Consider the following 18418-nt stretch of genomic DNA (forward strand, 5'->3'; position numbering starts at 1 on the left):
AGAGAAGACTCGTACACAGTGACACCTTTGCCAACATGAAAGTTCACCCAGATCTAGTGAACACAAAGATACAGACTCCACCCCGCTGATCCCCAAATTCCTTTTAGCACTGAGTATTTCTCTTTATTCAAGCTAGTTGAACTTTTCTTTTCTTTTTTTGTTTTTTTTTTTTTGTTGTTGTTGTTTTCTTTGTTGAAACTTGGGTTAGAACCCAGGAGGACTTTACCACTGAGCTACATCCCTTTTTGTTTTTTGTTTTGAAATGGTCTCACTAAGTTGCTTCTGGTTTCCCAAGTTGCTAAAGCTGACCTCAAACTAGAGATCTTCCTGCCTCAACCTCCTGAGTCCCTGGGATTGCAGGTATACAGCACCACACCTGGCAAGCTAGTTGAACTCTTAAAGAGAAGTGATAATTAATTCTTGACAATCCCTATTTTACTTGTGTGCTTTTTCTCACCTAATGTCAAATAGCCAACCTAACAATTTTCCAGTTTCTGCTCAGATATACACATCTCTGGGACTAGATGTCACTTATATGCAAAATGGTTTAGATACTCAGAGGAAAGCCAAGGCTGTATTGGGTAGACCTTCACCTAACAAGGGTTGGCACATGACAGTTAATGCACAGCATAGCTCTCTTTTAGTCACCAAGTTAACTTATACAAAATGTGCATGTGATATGGCCTTTGAAAATGGGCCACAAGATGAAAATCTGCTCAGTCAGGTTCTTAGCTTCCCTTTTGCTGAGTTACATTTTTACATCTTACCCTGACTGTGATTTTAAATCAGTGAGTAGTGTAGGCAACTTTTCATCAGATGATTGAGTGCCCTTGTTATTGGAAATAAAAAAGGAATGATGAGTCAGATTCGCCCATTCACACAACATATGTTTAATGAGAACCACGATGATGTCAGACCCACTTCCTGACTTCCCTGTGAGTTCAGCCTAATGGGTAGGGGACAATGAGATAAGTAAAAGACATTATGATTGTAGTATATGCAAACTCCTATGGAAACAGTGCAAGGGGCCTGTCCTGGGAAAAGTACTGGTTCCAGATTAGTAAGGAAAGTTCAAGAAAAGGTATTAGGCAGCAGGAACCACATGCACCAAAGCAAAGCAGTGTGACTAGACATGGAATAAGCTGCTGAACATATTTAAAATAGCAAAGAGATAAAAGGGGAGGTGAGAAATGAGAAGATAGGAGGCGAAAAGCCCAGGTTAAGTGGGAGAGGGGGTCATAGTATAAACTGCCAGGTTTCAGAGTTCAAATATTTGCAAGCCGACTTCAGCATATTAAAGAAAGCCTTAAGATCTGGACTGAGGATGTAGCTCAGTGGTAGAGCACTTGCCTAATATGTGTGAGGCCCTGGGTTCAACTCCCTGCACCTCTCTCACCAACACCCCCCCAAAAAAAAAATAGAAGAGTAAAAATCAGAAAATGTTAAGATATCTGTTGTAGACAATTTGGTCCATGAATTCAAATAATTAAGATTTCTTACATCAAGGCAACAAAATTGAGTCCAGTACTGTACATTTTGAGTATAATAAGAGTAACAAAAGTTTTTCTTAGTCATTTTGAAATGTTATGAAAATTCTGGGGTCTTCAAACATAGGACTAAAATGCTTTTATTGGAATCAAAATCCTGAATGAAAAGAAAGGGGTGAATAATTCCTTGATCTGCCCCATTAGAAAAAGTTTTAATTAACTTGTTCTGGTACATAAATATTTTATTAATATTCATAAAAACTAATGTTTTTCTATGTCTCTTTCCACACATTACATCCATTTTATTGTAGTCTGGGAGCAGTACCCTGCTATTTTCTCTCATTATTCAGCAGATAATTATAAAGTAAGCAGATTTAATTGACTAATAACTATCTACACTGTCAGACACAATCAATGATGCTTTGTATGCTTCATCTCACAAATTCCGCAAATTTGTGGAGTTGATATCACTACACCCAATTAACTGATGAGGAAACTGTTAGAAAAAACGTTAGCAACTTGCCCCAGACCATAAAACAAGAAAAACATGAAGCAAGAATTCAACCTCAGATGCATTCAATTGAAAAGCAAACCACAGCCTCTTTCCCCCCGCTTTTAGGAAAACTGTAGTACTATGTATAGTTTTACTATGGTCAGGATGATGGCAGAACTCACTGACCTGCATTTTCAGAAATGAGTGAGACTTGTGTAGACTTCTGGACCTAGCAGCTTTAACTGCTGGGTTCTGTATGGGCTCTTGCCAGATGTTGTCTCATCTGGAGAAAGAGAATAAGAATTTGGTAAGATTAAGATACATGCTAGGACCCTCATATAACCCAGTGGGTCTATGCTTATCTACTAATTTTATGTTCCCCCTGAATTCTCTCTTATAGCTTCATGGCTACCTTGCAATGGAATTATTATGATCAGTGTTATACTGATAGGAACTGAGGCTTAAGAAGAATAAAGAGCATGGTGGTGCATGCCTGTAATCCCAGCAGCTCGGGAGGCTGAAACAGGAAGATCATGAGTTCAAAGCCAGCCTCAGTAACGGCGAGGAATTGCCGCACTCAGTGAGACTCTGTCTCTAAATAAAATATAAAATAGGGCTGGGAATGTGGCTCGGTGGTTGAGTGCCCCTGAATTCAATCCCCATACCAATAAAAAAAAAAAAAAAGAAAGAAAAGAAAAAGAAAGAAAGAAAGAAGAAGAAGAAGAAAGAATTTGCTTGATGCACTAGAAATAAGTACCAGGGACAAAATTCTGCTCAATTCTTACCCAGAGATGAGCTCCTGTCCTGCAGACTCTATTCCTCTTGCCAACTCCTGTCAGACTGACCAATGCCCCAACCTGCCTTGTTAATCATGGAATCATTGGGGAGGAGATGGTCCATCAATCACCACTTAAGAAAAAGTTGTTCAAAGAAGTATCATTTCCACATTTAGACTACATTATCTTAAATGTATTTTTCTTGTAAAGGCATATCACAAAAATGTGATGCCTTCATAATTTATTTGATGAATTGGGATCGAATATTTTAATATGCATTATAAAATGGCAAAAATAAGGAAAATGTAAATAACTCATTTTTCTGTTTCTTTCTAGAGCAAAACAACATAATTATTTTATTCTGTCATTAGCTGCTTTGTGTATGACAGTTTTGGATTGCCCCCAACAAATTAAAGGACACTTTCCAGTGACCTTTACCAGCTATTAAATATTTTAAAACATAAAGAGAATGTAAAGATCCCTGCTCTTAAGAAATAGCAGCTGTTTTAGTAGAGTTTTCCTCTTGGATATGTATTATCATATGTAAAAGTAGTCATTTTCCTTCTGAGTGATTGCCTTTTTCAGTTTTAAATGAAATCCTTTGGATTTATAGGCTATCTATTTTAAAGTACAAATGGCACTTTGGGGATATGTCACTCTAATAATGCTTTTAAAGAATCAAACTTTCAACTCTTAAAAATCTTTGTAAATAGACTAATGCACTTGAATTTCAAAAACATGGAAGAGAACTTTCACATCTGGTGCCTCAGCAAAGACCTCAGAACCAGAATCATCCACATCCACACACCTGGCTGTGTGCTCCAGCCGTGGTTCTCCGTTCCCATGGGCAAACCCTGACTATTGGATTGGCTCTATCATCATGAGCTCGCTATTCCAGGAAATTCTTGCCCAGGAAGGAAAATTGAAAATACCTTCATTATATTTGTTCCAGGAACTTCCTAACAATCCATTTACCAGAACTAGATAGAACTGAAACTACTAGTCCCAGTGTATTATTGGGACAGTAGAGAGCATTAAATAATTGTTTTCTCTTGAAGACTTACTTTGTCTTTCTTTCTGGGGTCCTGAGGATTGAACCCATGGGCACTCTACCGCTGAGCTATATCCTCGGCCCTTTTTAGCTTTTATTTTGAGACAGGTCATGCAAGGATGACCTCAAATTTATAATCCCCCTGCTTCAGCATTCCTAGCCTCTAGATTTACAGGTATGCGCCACCACATGCAGACCCCTACCTTTTATTTTTGAGGTGGTATGTCCCAAATTAGAAAATGTCTGGAAATTATAATATTTTTTCAGTCACACTAGATTCAGGAATGTATCACAGGTGCTGACATGACTTGAAAATTTCTTTATTTTCTTTTATCTTTTTTTCTCAATTATTCATCTACATAACCAAATTTTGGTTTAAAAGATTACTGTAGTGAAGCTGGTTGCAGTGGTGCATTCCTATAATTCCAGAAACTCCGGTCACTGAGGCAAGAGAATTGCAAATTCAAAGCTAGCCTCAGCAATTTAGGCCCCAAGCAATTTAGCAAGACCCTATTTCAAAATAAAAATTAAAAGGGCTGGGGATGTGCCTCAGTAGTTAAGGACCCTGGATTCAATTCCTGTACCAAAAACAACAACAACAACAAAAAAGACCACTGTGGCTAGATCCTGTCTCAAAATAAAAAATAAAAAGGGCTGGGAATGTAGCTCAGTAGTACAATGGTAGTGTCTCCAAGTTTGATCCCCAGTATTAAAAAAAAAAAAATCACTTTAATATTTGGAATGATTTTTTTTAGTATGTATTTCTTTGCAATACTGAATTAGAAAACCTATTTGAAATTGTAAAATCAAAAGGATGTTTTAAGGAAAGAACTAAATGAAGGTAACACAGCTTTATTTGGGACAAAACTGCAGAGTGGGGCCCAGTGGAGACTGAGACCCATCTTCCACTGGCAGTCTGGGGTACATATAGGGGAGTGAGGGAGGGGGAAATTTTTGTGGTTAGGCCTTTGCTAGGGTGTTGTCAGGGAAGGGTCTTTGTAGTGTCACCTTCATAAGAAGTTGTCTTTCAGGATTCCGATCCCAGATAATTTCTTTTCTCATGATGATAGTATTGGTTATGGTTAGGTCAGCCTGGTGAAGTGACTCTTGTTCTTAAATGAAGGAAGTATTTCAAAATGATGTTACCTGTGTCAAGTTCTTCCTAACAAATATCAGGAGAGTTCCTTCCCTTTAAGCAACAGCAATTTTTTGTTGAGGAAACCATAACTTTGGGGGGTTAAATTTCAAAATGACTTTGTGGGGGAAACAAACATTTGATCTACAGCTGGGACACTGAGATTTCTAAGTAGCAGAGCTTGGGTTTAAACTCTACCATTGTGGATCTAGAGCTCACATGCATTAAGCATTCTGGAGAGAGGCCTGTGTTGTTATCACCCAAGACCAGTGAGATGTTTTCTGCTGAATTTATGACTATTTTTGATCCATTATTTACACCTAGTATTCATACTAACAGAGCACCTGCTAAGTGTGAGAAAAAGAAGCATGTTAGCAGTAGAATAAAGCTGGTTAAACTTGAATGCCAATCTACAAACAACTCCATTCACAGGGAGCAGCTGGCATTACAATATGCCTCCTGGTCTTAATGGAAGTTTTTAAAATTATCTTTGGACATTGAATATGCATATTTTTGTGTGCTTTGTGAAGAACTAGGAAGCGAATTGGAAGGGTGCTCTTTTAAAACAGGGAAATATAAGTACTGTTTGAGGGTTTTTTAAATGAAGAGATAAAGATATTTCCTAATTCAATGCTAATAAAAACCGTCTCTAAGATTTCATAAGGATTTTTTTTTCTTTTTCTTTTTCATGGAGCTTTGTCAACTTCTGATCTCAAAGGCATTCATTGTCTTGCTTTTATTGAACCTATAACTTGAAAGCCAAAGTGTCATAATTTCTATCATTAAGGATGAGGTAGCAGAATTTCTTGAGTAAAACCAACTATGGATCCTAACTCCCAAAGTCAAATCTTTCACAACACTTAATTGTTCCTTTTATTCACTGAAGAAAGAAATTTGTGGCCCGTTTTTAGGTTATATGTTTAGAAACTAAGATGAATACTTTGCAAAAGCTTTCAGAGTCATATGCAATGAAAAATACAAACTAGGAATCCATTTCCATCTATTGTTCAAGTTAAATTTAATCTCTAGGTGCTTGAACATTAGGTATTTGTCACCTTCATTTCTTTAAAGCACTGAAATTAGTAAGGAGTGAGAAATCTCACCATTATTTCTGGGTCCAGGCTGAATGTAAATATCCAGAACTTCCTGCCAGAATCACCAAACAATTGATATCATCTTGATGACTTAAAATTATGTTAGGATTTCCTACTTTAACAGAAATAAAGACTAATGCGTAATTGTATTAGATAGAATTGGTTCATCTGAACATAGCATATAGTTCTATTAAGATAGAAAATTACCACTTTCTCCCCTCCCCCAACAAGGGGTAGGCAGTTCCGTGTGGGTCCAGTTTCATCTCTTCTAATAACTCATCATCCTATCACTAGATTGTATCCTCAAGGCTATCACATCACCCAAAATGGCTGCTACATCTCCAGCTGTCTCACTTGTATTCCAGACTAAGAGAAAAAGGGGATGCCTAGAGGTTAGCCAAGTCCCTTTAAACAACCATCCCAGATACCACATGTGACACTCATATTTCCTTTTTGCCAGCTGGAATTAGTCACCTGGCCTGACCTAACTCTAGAGGAAGTTTTTTTCTTCTAGGTAATAACTGAGTTCTAGCTAAGAACTGAGTATGAATTTTTTTCTCAGCAGGAAGAAAAGGCACATGGACGCAGACATGTCACTTGAACCAAGCTGATGTGGAGCATGAACCTGTGGCTTGTTTATCTAGTAGAACAGGGTGAAATTCTTCAAAGAACAGCACCCATATCACTGCAACTTTTTTAAAGCTCATTATTTTTTAAAAAAAAATTCTTCTTAATTTTTTAAAAATTGTTATTGATCTTGTTTCTTCCAAAAAAAAAGGGGGGGTGATTGCAATTATTGGACACATTAAATGGACTGCATATACTGAAATTTTGAAATGCATTTATCTATCTGACTCTATCAGAAGAGGCTTAAAAGCCAAGTTTACCTGGAGGCCAGTCCAACTGAGCTCCACCCTCCATGGTCATGAACTCCCCACCAGTGAGATGAGTGTGTGGTTTGAAATATCAGACATACCAAACACTTGTAATTTGTGTATGACTGTTTACTCAGCTGAACTGTGAGCCAAAGGGGGTCAGGTCTCTACCATGGTCACCATTGTTTACCAGGACAATGGAGAGTCACCACCACCATTTGAAAAATTGTGTGAATGAAGAAAGAACTGAGTGAGTGACTGACTGACATCTAACACGTCACTAGAGGTTGGGGGTGTAGCTCAGTGGTAGAACCCTGCCCTAACATGCACATGGCCCTGTGTTCCATCCCCAGAATCAATATAAATAAAATAATAATGATAATAAGCAAGTAAAATGCCACTAGCTCTTTGCTATGTCCAGTTTTCCAAATGTAAAATAAGATATAACCCAGTTCTCCTCAGATCCTTAAATGATCACACTTGTGAGAAATCATCTTAAAAACAGAACTACACCAATATTATTATTTTGATTATTAAGAATCTGACACACAGTAATGCCGTTTAGTTTTAGAAATGGCTGAGGTATCCTGAAAAACTATCAAATATACTGGAGACAATCCAGTACATCATAAATTCTAGATTTTCTTTTCATTTCTACCATTTTTTCTTTGTGAATCATTCAGAAAAACACTGAACTTTTCTAGTTCATAGTTTGCCCATTTTTCTATGAAATATGGAATTTACATATTTTAAAGTTCTAGAAAAAGTGGAGACTGAGATCATCAGGAAGAGACTAGCAAAAAGTACAGTTTGAGTCCCAGCCCTCTGTCTACCAACTTGTGACTGTGTGGGTGGAGACAGAAGAGACGCTGTCCAGACACACAGTGCAGGTGCCTGGTCTCATTACCTCCCCACGACACATGCAACCAGAGGTCACACGTGGCCAGGGCTTTGTGAACCAGCCTCCACTGACAGGTTCCAAGACTCTCCACCAGTCAGGGAAACTTCTGGAACTCCACTGCAACCTAAGCGTCTTCAACCAACCTCTTCTTTCTCAGGGTAGGCTTAGTCCAGACACGAGACTCTGCTGCCTCCAAGAGCAGACAACCCCTTTGCCCAGTCATGTCTTGGCAACTATTTCTCAGCAGTCTGAATGAACAGATTAAGTCTCTCCTTCTATTATGGAGTGGAGATTATCTGGATAATCTGTGGTAGTTTTAAAGAAGACATGGGGACTAGTGATGTACCTCAGTGGTAGAGCACTTTTCTAGTATGCACAGGGCCCTGCATTTAATCCCCAACACAGAAGGGAAAAAAAAAAAAAAAAAAAAGACGATGCCAAGGACATTGGCAATATGACAAATACCTTGTCTTGCACACTATGTGGCAGGTCATAGTCCCCATAGACTCCCCAGTCCTCTCCACTATTGGTGGTAATCATGGCTAGGCTTGTCCCCAACATCCAACATCCCTGTGTAGAACAACAGGGATCAGAAGAAGATTGAGGTGGGAAGACTAAGGACAGCCCAGGGTCTGGAACTTGGAGTCAGAAGCTCCAGTCCCAGCAGAGGAGGCGAAGAGCTGCCTAAAACACAAGGAAGGAAACAGAGTCATGGAAGGCCAGTGGCCCTGGCCTCTAGTATCCCTCGAGGAATTGGCCACCCTCTATCTGCTATTTTATCTGCCAGGGGCAGCGCTTGGGAAAGTGCTTCCCTTCCTCTGGGACTGCCCTTGACTGCTGCAGTTCAGTTCCCTCCTCCCTGATCCACACTGTCCTCAGAGCTCTCCACCATGGCCCTGCTCTGTAGACTTGCCCTGACATCGCCCGCTAGCTTGGCCTTCTGTCACCCTTCTCTGGAAGTGCTTCCTATCACCTTCACAGGAACCCATGTATCAGGGACTTCTGGAGGATACAGCTAAAATCCCACAGTGATAAATGGGAATGACAGAATGGGCACAGGAGGGACAAGACCAAACACAAGCAGTGCCAACTTCACAGTGGCCACTTAACCCATTAAGTTCCAAATTTTTAAATCTGTGAATATTTCCATGAAATTGATAGATATGCATTAAAAATAGGTTGGAAATGGGGCTAGGGTTGTGGCTCAGTGGTAGAGCACTTGCCTAGCATGTGTGAGGCACTGGGTTTGATTCTCAGCACCACATATAAATAAATGAATAAAATAAAGGTCCATCAACATCTGAAAAAGTATTTTTAAATAATAGGTTGGAAATAATAATCTAAAGTTCACATATTATATAAATTAATATCAATATTTTTATTAATCATATTACAATTACATTATTGCTATAAAATTATATTTGTATAGTATACACTATATGCAAGTTTTTAGAAGTGTTTAATGTCTGGGACAATGGGAAAAAATGGGTTAATTCTGATATCTTCATTTGGGAGATCAGAGGCACAGGCAGGCACACCCAGCCCAGTGAAAAGACTGCTAATTTCAGCCTTCTACCTCACAAAATGCTACTTTATAGGTAGGTTGTCTGTTTTCTCCACCCAAAACTTGTACAAAACTGTGACTCACATTAGCAAAAACTGAAACATTCTTTGGTGAAATATTTGTTGTCTGAGAGCTAAGAAACATCTGCATCTGTATGAGTATGGTTTTGTTTTTTACTTTTTAGCTAAAGGGTTTTGGCACTAAGTAGGCAAAGCCTGATAAATATTACAGCCTGACTCATGTTAGCTAATGTTATATAGATTTAGAAAAACAAATTGGCCAAGACACAGTTTTTCAAAACTGCTATGCAATAATCTAATGCTAATTTCTCTACTGCAATTACATTTGGATCTGGCACCAAACAATGAGTAAATCAACTTTTCAATAGCCTTTTTTAGCCTGTTCCTATCACTGAATTATACACATCTCCCACGATGCTCTTAATTTCAAAACTCATTTCCTACTATAGTGGATATCATTTTTCTGAATGTCTCTTCGTAATTTTGAGACTGTTTCTATATTTGATTCCTCAAACACCTAATTTTGTTAGGACACACACTGAAGGAAAGCTTGTGTCAATATAGGTATGTGTTTTACTCTTTAGTGAAAGGGTTGGTTTACATGATCTATGGATAGGGTCTCATTAAAATCAGAAGGAGAAATTTACATGCATTTTATAGATGGTAACAATGACCTATTTTTGACACCTTTCAACAAATCATTTTAATTCATCTTTTATCTCTTTTGCTCTAATAATTGTCTTTCAGTGAAGCCTACACAATATTCTATTTGAAAATTAATTGAATTTATTCTATAATTTAATTTATTAAAAGTCCACATTAGTAGATTTAAAGTCAATTGACATCTACTCTTCTATTTAGTAGACTCAGAACAATTTCTCTTAATAATGTCCTTGTCTTTCTTTCTTTTTTATTTCTTTTTTAATTTTTTTGTATTTTTGTATTTTTGTGGCACTGTGGATTTAACCCAGAGCCACTCTACAATTGAGCTACATCCCCAAGTCCTTTTTATTTTATGTTTTAATTTTGAAACAGAATCTCGCTAAGTTGCTCTGGCTGCCGTCAAACTGCAATCCTACCGCAGCCTGCAGAGTTGCTAGAATTACAAGTTGTGCCCCCACACCTGGTTCCCTTTAATTGTCTCTAAAGTGTTTGTGACTTTTCTAAAAATAACCATAATAAAGTTTACCTTTATTAGCTTCAGGAACTCCAAACAAACAAAGTATAATAATACAGCCATAGTGTGGCATGTCCCAAGAATTGTCAAGCAGACATCATACTATGCACAACTTCCTGGGGATAATCCCCTGCAAGGTGTCCTCCCAAGGTAGAAGGGTCCTCTTCTCTCTGTCATCGCCCACCTGGAACCACAACGAGCATCTATCCAGTACAGCACTTGAAGCTGTCAAGAGGATGCAGTGTCCTCACCTGGGGACACCTTTATAGAGAAAAGATGAAAATGGGGAGTTCCCTGAGGTTACTCTGGTTGCTTGAGTCTCATGCTTAAGCCACTGTGTGACAGCCCAGGGTGTCATAGCAAAGGAACACAGACTGAGTGACTTAAACAGCTCAAATGTATTTCCTCACCGTTTTGGAACGTGGAAGTCCAAAATCAAGTTGTCAGCAGGTTGGGTTCTTCCTGAGGCCTCTCTCCTTGGCTTGAGTTGGGGCAAGGCCGAATTCAGCCCCTAACATTCACTTTGAGTGTGTCGTAGCCATGTTCTTATAGTGACTTTGGCAGGTCTATCAGGAATTCTAGCCACAGGTTTCAAGTTTACTACCATTGAATGGGTCCCCTGCAAAATTCAGGTGTCAGCCTTGTGATAGTTGAGCAGGTGGTACATTTAAGAGGTGATTGGGTCATGAGGACTCCTGCCTCATTCATGGGATTAGTGCCCTTTATAATTTGACCAGTTTGCTCTTCTGCCACATAAGGATAGAAAAGATCAGCCTTCACCAGACAACCAGATATGCTGACCCTTTGCACTTGGACTTTTCAGAAAGATGAGAAAGTACATCTTTGTTCTTTATAAATTACCTAGTCTCAGGTATTCTCTTATAGCAGAATAAATGAACTAACACAGAGTTGTAAAACTGGAGATAGCTAAAGTAATTCTGCATTTCTCTCCACATCTCACAATTCCTCATCTCAGCACTGCACTCTCAAGCAAGGAGGAGGCCTGAAACTTCAGGTGATTCCCAAGCCAGTGAAGCCCCAGATGAGCAGAGGGAGCATGCTTTCTCTGGGGCACTGAGGTGATCTTAGTCTACACCTGTGGCAATCGACTATGGATGCCTAGGTAAAGGGGATCATGACCTGAAGTCAAAGAAATTCTCAAAACCATAGATAGAGACCACCAAAAAGAGGGTCCAGGATTCCAAGAGATGAGGAATGTTTAGTTTTTTGTTTAGCAAGAAAGTTGGGCCAGAAAAATGAAAATCAATGTGATGGTAAAATAGATATTTTCTTTAAAAAAAAAATTTTTTTTTCTTTTGAGAAGTATCAGATGTCCAGAGCCATTGCCCATTTTTTTCTTTTGCCCAATTTTACATTTGGTTATTTGTTTTCTTGCTCTTGAGTTGAGTTCCTTATATGGGCTAAATATTAGTCCCTTTTTAGATGTACAGTCACAAATATTTTTTACAATCTGTGGATTATCTCTTTACTCTGTTGTTTCCTTTACAATGCAAAAGTTTTTCAGTGTGATGCAATACCATTTGTCTAGTTTTGATTTTGTTACCTATGATTTTGGAGTCCATACCAACATTAGGAAGTATTTCCTTTACATTTTCTTCTAGTTGGTTTACAGTTTCAGGTCTCCTATTTAATCCTTTTAGCCATTTTGAGTTAATTTTTTGTAAATTGTGTGAAATAAGTATCCAATTTCCTTCCTCTGTATGTGGATATCTAGATTTCCCAACATCATTTATTAAAGAGGTTGTCTTTTCCTCAGATACCAATGGCCAAAAGATACATAAAAGTGCTGAACATCAGGGCTGGGGTTGTGGATTAGTGGTAGAGCACTTGCCTAGCATGTGTGAGGCACTGGGTTTGATCCTTAGCACCACATATAAGTAAATAGAATAAAAGTATTGTGTCCAACTACAACTAAAAACACTTTTAAAAAAGAAAATGCTCAACATCAAAGAAATGCAAATTAAAACCTCAAGGTGATATCACCTTATACCTGTCAGAATGGTTATTATCAAAAAAATGAATGATTTGTGTTACCCAATATGTGGAGAAAGGGGAGCCACATTGTACATTGTTGGTGGGAATATAAATTAATACAGTCACTTTGGAAAACAGTATGGCAGTTTCTCAAAAAATAAAAAATAGAGTTACTACAAATTCCAGCAATCCTACCTCTGGGCTTATATACAAAGGAATTGGCATCAATATGTCCAAGAGCTATTTGTACTCTGATGTTCATTTCAGCATTATTCATAGTAGCCAAAATGTGGAAGCAAACTAAGTACCCATCAACAGATGAATGGATAAATAAAATGTGTATGTACACTAATGGAACACTATTCACCCCTTAAAAAGAAGAAAATTCTGTTATTTACTACAACATGGGTGAAGGTGGAGAACTTTGCACTAAGCAAAATTAAACAGGCACAGTAAAACAAATAATGTATAAACTCACATATCTATGCAATGTAAAAAAAAAAAAAAAAAAAAAAAAAAGGTGGATCTTATATAAACAGAAACTAAAAAGGAAATTACCAGCTGGGAGCAGTGGGGCACACCTGTAATCCCAGTGGCTTGGGAAGCCAATGCAGGAGGATCCCAAGTTCAAAGCCAGTCTCAGCAACTTAGCAAGGCCCTAAGCAACTTAGCAAAACCCTATCTCTAAATAAAATGTGGCTAAGTGATTAAGTGACCCTAGGAGCCCCTGGGTTCAATACCTGGTATCAAAAAAAAAAAAAAAAAGTAGTTATCAGAAGCTAGGGGATAGGGGATAGGAGAGATAGAGAAAAGGAAAATGTTAATTAAAGGATGCAAAGTTTCAGTTAGATTGAAGGATTAAATTTGAGTGATCCATTGCAGTGCATGGTGACTACAATTAATAATAACATGATGTAAAATTCAAAACTTCTCTTTGCACCCCATAAATACACAAGATTATTATTTGTTAATGAAAAATATTTTTTTAAAAAATCATTTTCCTAAGCCAACAAATTGAAGATTTGGACCTACTTTTTCTTCTATAAGATGCAGGGTCTCTGGTCTGATTCCGAGGTCCTTGATCCATTTTGAGTTGAGTTTTGTGTAGGGTGAGAGATAGGGGTTTAATTTCATTCTATTGCATATGGTTTTCCAGTTTTCCCAGCACCATTTGTTGAAGAGGCTATCTTTTCTCCATTGCATATTTTTGGAACCTTTGTCTAGTATGAGAAATTGTATTTATTTGGGTTTGTGTCCATGTCCTCTATTCTGTACCATTGATCTACCTGTCTATTTTGGTACCAATACCATGCCGTTTTTGTTACTATTGCTTTGTAGTAGAGTTGAAGATCTGGTATTGCAATACCCCCTGCTTCACTCTTGCTACTGAGGATTGCTTTAGCTATTCTAGGTTTTTTATTCTTCCAGATGAATTTCATAATTGCTTGCTCTATTTCTGCAAGGTACATCATTGGGATTTTAATTGGAATTGCATTGAATCTGTATAGCACTTTAGGTAGTATAGCCATTTTGACAATATTAATTCTGCCTATCCAGGAACATGGGAGATCTTTCCATCTTCTAAGGTTTTCTTTAATTTCTTTCTTTAGTGTTCTGTAGTTCTCATTGTAGAGGTCTTTCACCTCTTTTGTGAGATTGATTCCCAAGTATTTTATTTTTTTCGATGCTATTGTGAATGGGGTAGTTTTCCTAATTTCTCTTTCTGAAGATTCATCACTTATGTATAAAAATGCATTGGATTTATGAGCATTGATCTTGTAACCTGCTACTTTACTGAATTCACTTATGAGTTCTAAAAGTTTTCTGGTGGAATTTCCAGGTTCCTCTAAATATATAATCATGTCATCAGCGAACAGGGTTGGGAGGGGTTAGCATTAGGTTTAGGGTTAGGTTTAGAGTTAGGCTAAGGAGAGCGATAAGAATGAAGGAAAGAAGGACTGTATAGAGGGAAAAGAGGGGTGGGAGGGGTGGGGGGGAAGGGAAAAAAAATAAACATCATTACCCTATGTAAACGTTAAAAATAAATAAATAAACAAAAAAAAACCCAAACTATTAAAAAAAAAAGAACAAATAAAAAATAAAATAAAAAAAATAAAAAAAAAATTTTTTTAAAAAATCATTTTCTACAATGATCCGATTGGAATCAAGACTTTTAGAAACTCAAAGTCATGGGCTTCTCATGAAATGCATGGGAAGTTATCCTTTAATAAGATCCTTTAATGAGGAAAGGACCAGGTTGCAGACCTAGCTGTTACCAACTCGGCACATAATATTGGATGAGTTTCTTAACTTTTCTTAAGCTCAGTGCTCCCTGCTGGATGAAATATAGGTTTAATTCAGTTTAATATTCATTGCATTATATTTCTACCTAGGAATAAAAAGCCCAGTTTCCTTCAAACAACTCCACATCACTCTGTAGAGTAAGACCTAGACTGGATCCCTTTACAAATGTTGGATTTTACTCAAAGGGCAGGACCAGGAAACTCTGTTTTGTTCAGTATTCTTAAGAACTCCACTACACAAACAAGTGCTGCCAGAAACATCCATTTAGGAAGAGGCGAGGTCGTAGGAAGGAGATGCTGAGGTGAAATGTGCATGGACACAATATAATGGGGAGTGCCCTTAGGGTCAAGTCCTATGGGTGACACAGAAGCAGGAGGGAGCAGAGGGTCGAGTTGGACTTTGATGCAATCACTGCAAAGACTAAGGGAGCTCTATAGCTGAGAGATCCTGCAGAGCTATTCCACTTTGGGGCAAGGGGTCTTTATAAGCTCACCCACCCCAAATAGATGTGGCCTTAGATCGCAGCCACCCTGTGGAGTGGACATGGCTTGGTCAAGGCCACTCACTCCAGGAGAGGACCCATCTGACAGCTGATGGTGACTGACAATCCCATGGGGACCGACAATCCCAGTGGCTGGTGGGAGGAGAGGAGGGGGTCAGTATATTAGCCTGATAGTGAGGGTTATGAGCACCCACGTACCAGGAAGCCCTCTTCCTAAACTGCTATATTGCAAAGCAAGATCTATCAAGTGTTATGAAAGAGGGAAAAAATAACAACAACACTTGCTCTGAGGACAACCAATAATTCTCATGCTGCCAAAGAAACTTCTTGGAAGCAGTAATGTTTGAGCTGGGACTTGATGAATGTGTAGAATTTTGGAATAGAGGGTGGTAGATGGGTCTCCTAAGTGAAGGAAACAGCATGAAAAGAAGAATAAAAAATGTGAAGAATGGAGGGCTTTTTTTTTTTTTCATTTTCGTCAAATATAGGGTGGTACAAATTGGGTAGAGTAAAAGATCATAAATGGAAAGGAACTGGAAAAAGTGTGCGTAGATGAGGATAGGCCAAATGTGGGAGAAGGAAGAAGGAGGCAGAAGAGAAGTTCTGGTGTCCACAATGTGTAATAATGACATACCAATGACACTCAGGAATGAGGTCCAATGAGCTAAAAATAAGATTGACATTTAACCCATAAAGATTGCTTTGCAACTTTACCTACTACTAGATGAAATAATATCTCTGGGCATCCTTATTTATAAATGTTATAAATATTATTTTAGCTTCTGAATCATCCAGTTATAAGCAAACTTGTGTCTTAAGTCTCTACCCATCTCCTCTGGGCATTCCAGCACCTTCTCTGATACATATTAGGATTCTCAGAAGGACTATATACTTCTGGTCACCACTCACTCAAAATTCTCACTTGCCCAAATTTCTGGTCACCACTCATGCAATCATAGCTGCTGGCCTTATTCCATGTGACTTGCTCCCCTCATGAACACAAGCAGTGTTCCAAAGAGCAGGGGACAAGACAACTTGCGTTTACACAGCATCTAAGAGGTTGACCCAGAACCAAAGGCAGGCCTTGGAGACCCCAAGCCCATCTATTCCATCTTTCCATTAGTAGATTCAAAGAGGGAAACTAAACTCCAGGGACCATGAGCAGATTTTTCTGAGTTTTAATGTCTAATGTGCTCTTGTGGAGGGCAGGTGCTAGGGCTTGAACCCAGGGTGCTCTACCACTGAGCTACATCCCCAGCCATTTTTTATTTTAATTTTGAGACAGGGTCTCCCTAAGTTGCCCAGGTTGACCTAAAACCTTTGATTCTCCTGCTTCAGCCTCCCCAGTCACTGGAATTACAGGCATGCATTACTGTACCCAGCATGTTTAATATATTTTAAAAGAAGATGTGTTATGAGTAACATATTCACTATGAAAGTGCATGTCACAGTCTAGTTATATGAGAATCATGAGCATATTCCTCTGATTCACATTTCCTGCCTCTTTAAAAAAATATGAAACTTTATATATCTTTGTAAGAGTCACTTTAGCAACCATTGGGTAAACTACATAACATTATAAAAACTTCCAATTTTGTTACAAACTCATAAACTATTCATTTTATTTTAAAAGTCAGGGTAATAAATTGATACAATTTTAACTATGTAATTTATAGTAATAGACTTATTCTTTTTTGGCTCCATGAAAAATCAGAGGAATGCAAACATGCTACTACATTTAATATACACCAGAAATAGCTCTTTACTCTATTTCATGAAGAACACCAGAAAAACTTTTTTCTGCCATGTATTTATTTTATCTGACTTCTGATGAAAAGAACAATTATGTTTTTATTGTTTACTGTTTGCATTTTTTCTTATAAATTATTGTTTCATACAAGTACATTAGCAAGTAAATACAGAAAAATGCACTGACACTCAAGAAATGTAAGTATTACAAACCAAATATTTTTTCAGTACTGGAGATGGAACCCAGAGGTACTCTACCACTGAGCTACATCCCCCAGCCCTTTTTATCTTTTATTTTGATATGGAGACTTGCTAAATTGCAGAGGTTGGCCTCAAACTTGCCATCCTCTTGCCTCAGCCTCCTGAGTTCCTGGGAGTACGGATGTGCACGACCAGGCCTAGTAAAATAGATTTAAAAAACATATTCTTTTAACATGTACACATTATTTATCTGCAACCATTGCCTATTGTAGCAATTTCCTTGTCCTCACCTTCTTCCAATATTCCTTCAATAATTTTCCTAACACAATTTTTATCAAATTTTTATAACTGGACAGATAAGTTGAAAAACTTGTTTGAAAGTTTTTCTGAAACTTTATAGTTTTTCTGAAAAACTATACTGAAAAAAAGTCTGTAATTTTCTTCTGAAAGCATATTGCCAGTTGCTTCTGTGCATCCTCAGAAAACATGAAAGTTGTATATGCATGTGAATATTGTTTTAATTAAATACATCAACTTCATTTATCAGAAAAGAATGTAGAGGTGCTTAGCTGAGCAAAGTTGCACATGCCTATAATCTGAACTACTCTGGAGTCTGAAGCAGGAGGATCACCAGTTCCAGGCCAACCTGGGATCTTGGTGACACCCTGTCTCAAAAATTTTTTGAAAGGACTGGAATCATAGCTGAAGTGTAAAACACCTCTGGGTTATATTCCCAGTACCATCAAAAAAAAAAATCTAAAAAAATGCAAATAATCTATAAGACTAGAAAACAGATCAGTGATATCAAGAAGAGAATGTACCAGGCAATTAAATGTGTGATTTTATTCAGCCTATTGCAATGGGGACATTTTTTGAGCTGGTTTCTGTAAGAATACAAATATTTAACAACATTAAAATATTTGCTGTTAAATTTTCTCAATTTCTGAGAATTTTAGTAATATTCAATTTATGTAAGTGCTTATTTATCTCCAAGACAGTGTAATGTTCCTTTACTTAATAGATTTTATAATCTAATTCATTAATACCATCTGGAGATAGGAAAATGTTTTACATTCACAGAATTAGAGGTAAAG

Source organism: Sciurus carolinensis, chromosome 1, assembly GCF_902686445.1.
Source record: "Sciurus carolinensis chromosome 1, mSciCar1.2, whole genome shotgun sequence".
Taxonomy (NCBI): domain Eukaryota; kingdom Metazoa; phylum Chordata; class Mammalia; order Rodentia; family Sciuridae; genus Sciurus; species Sciurus carolinensis.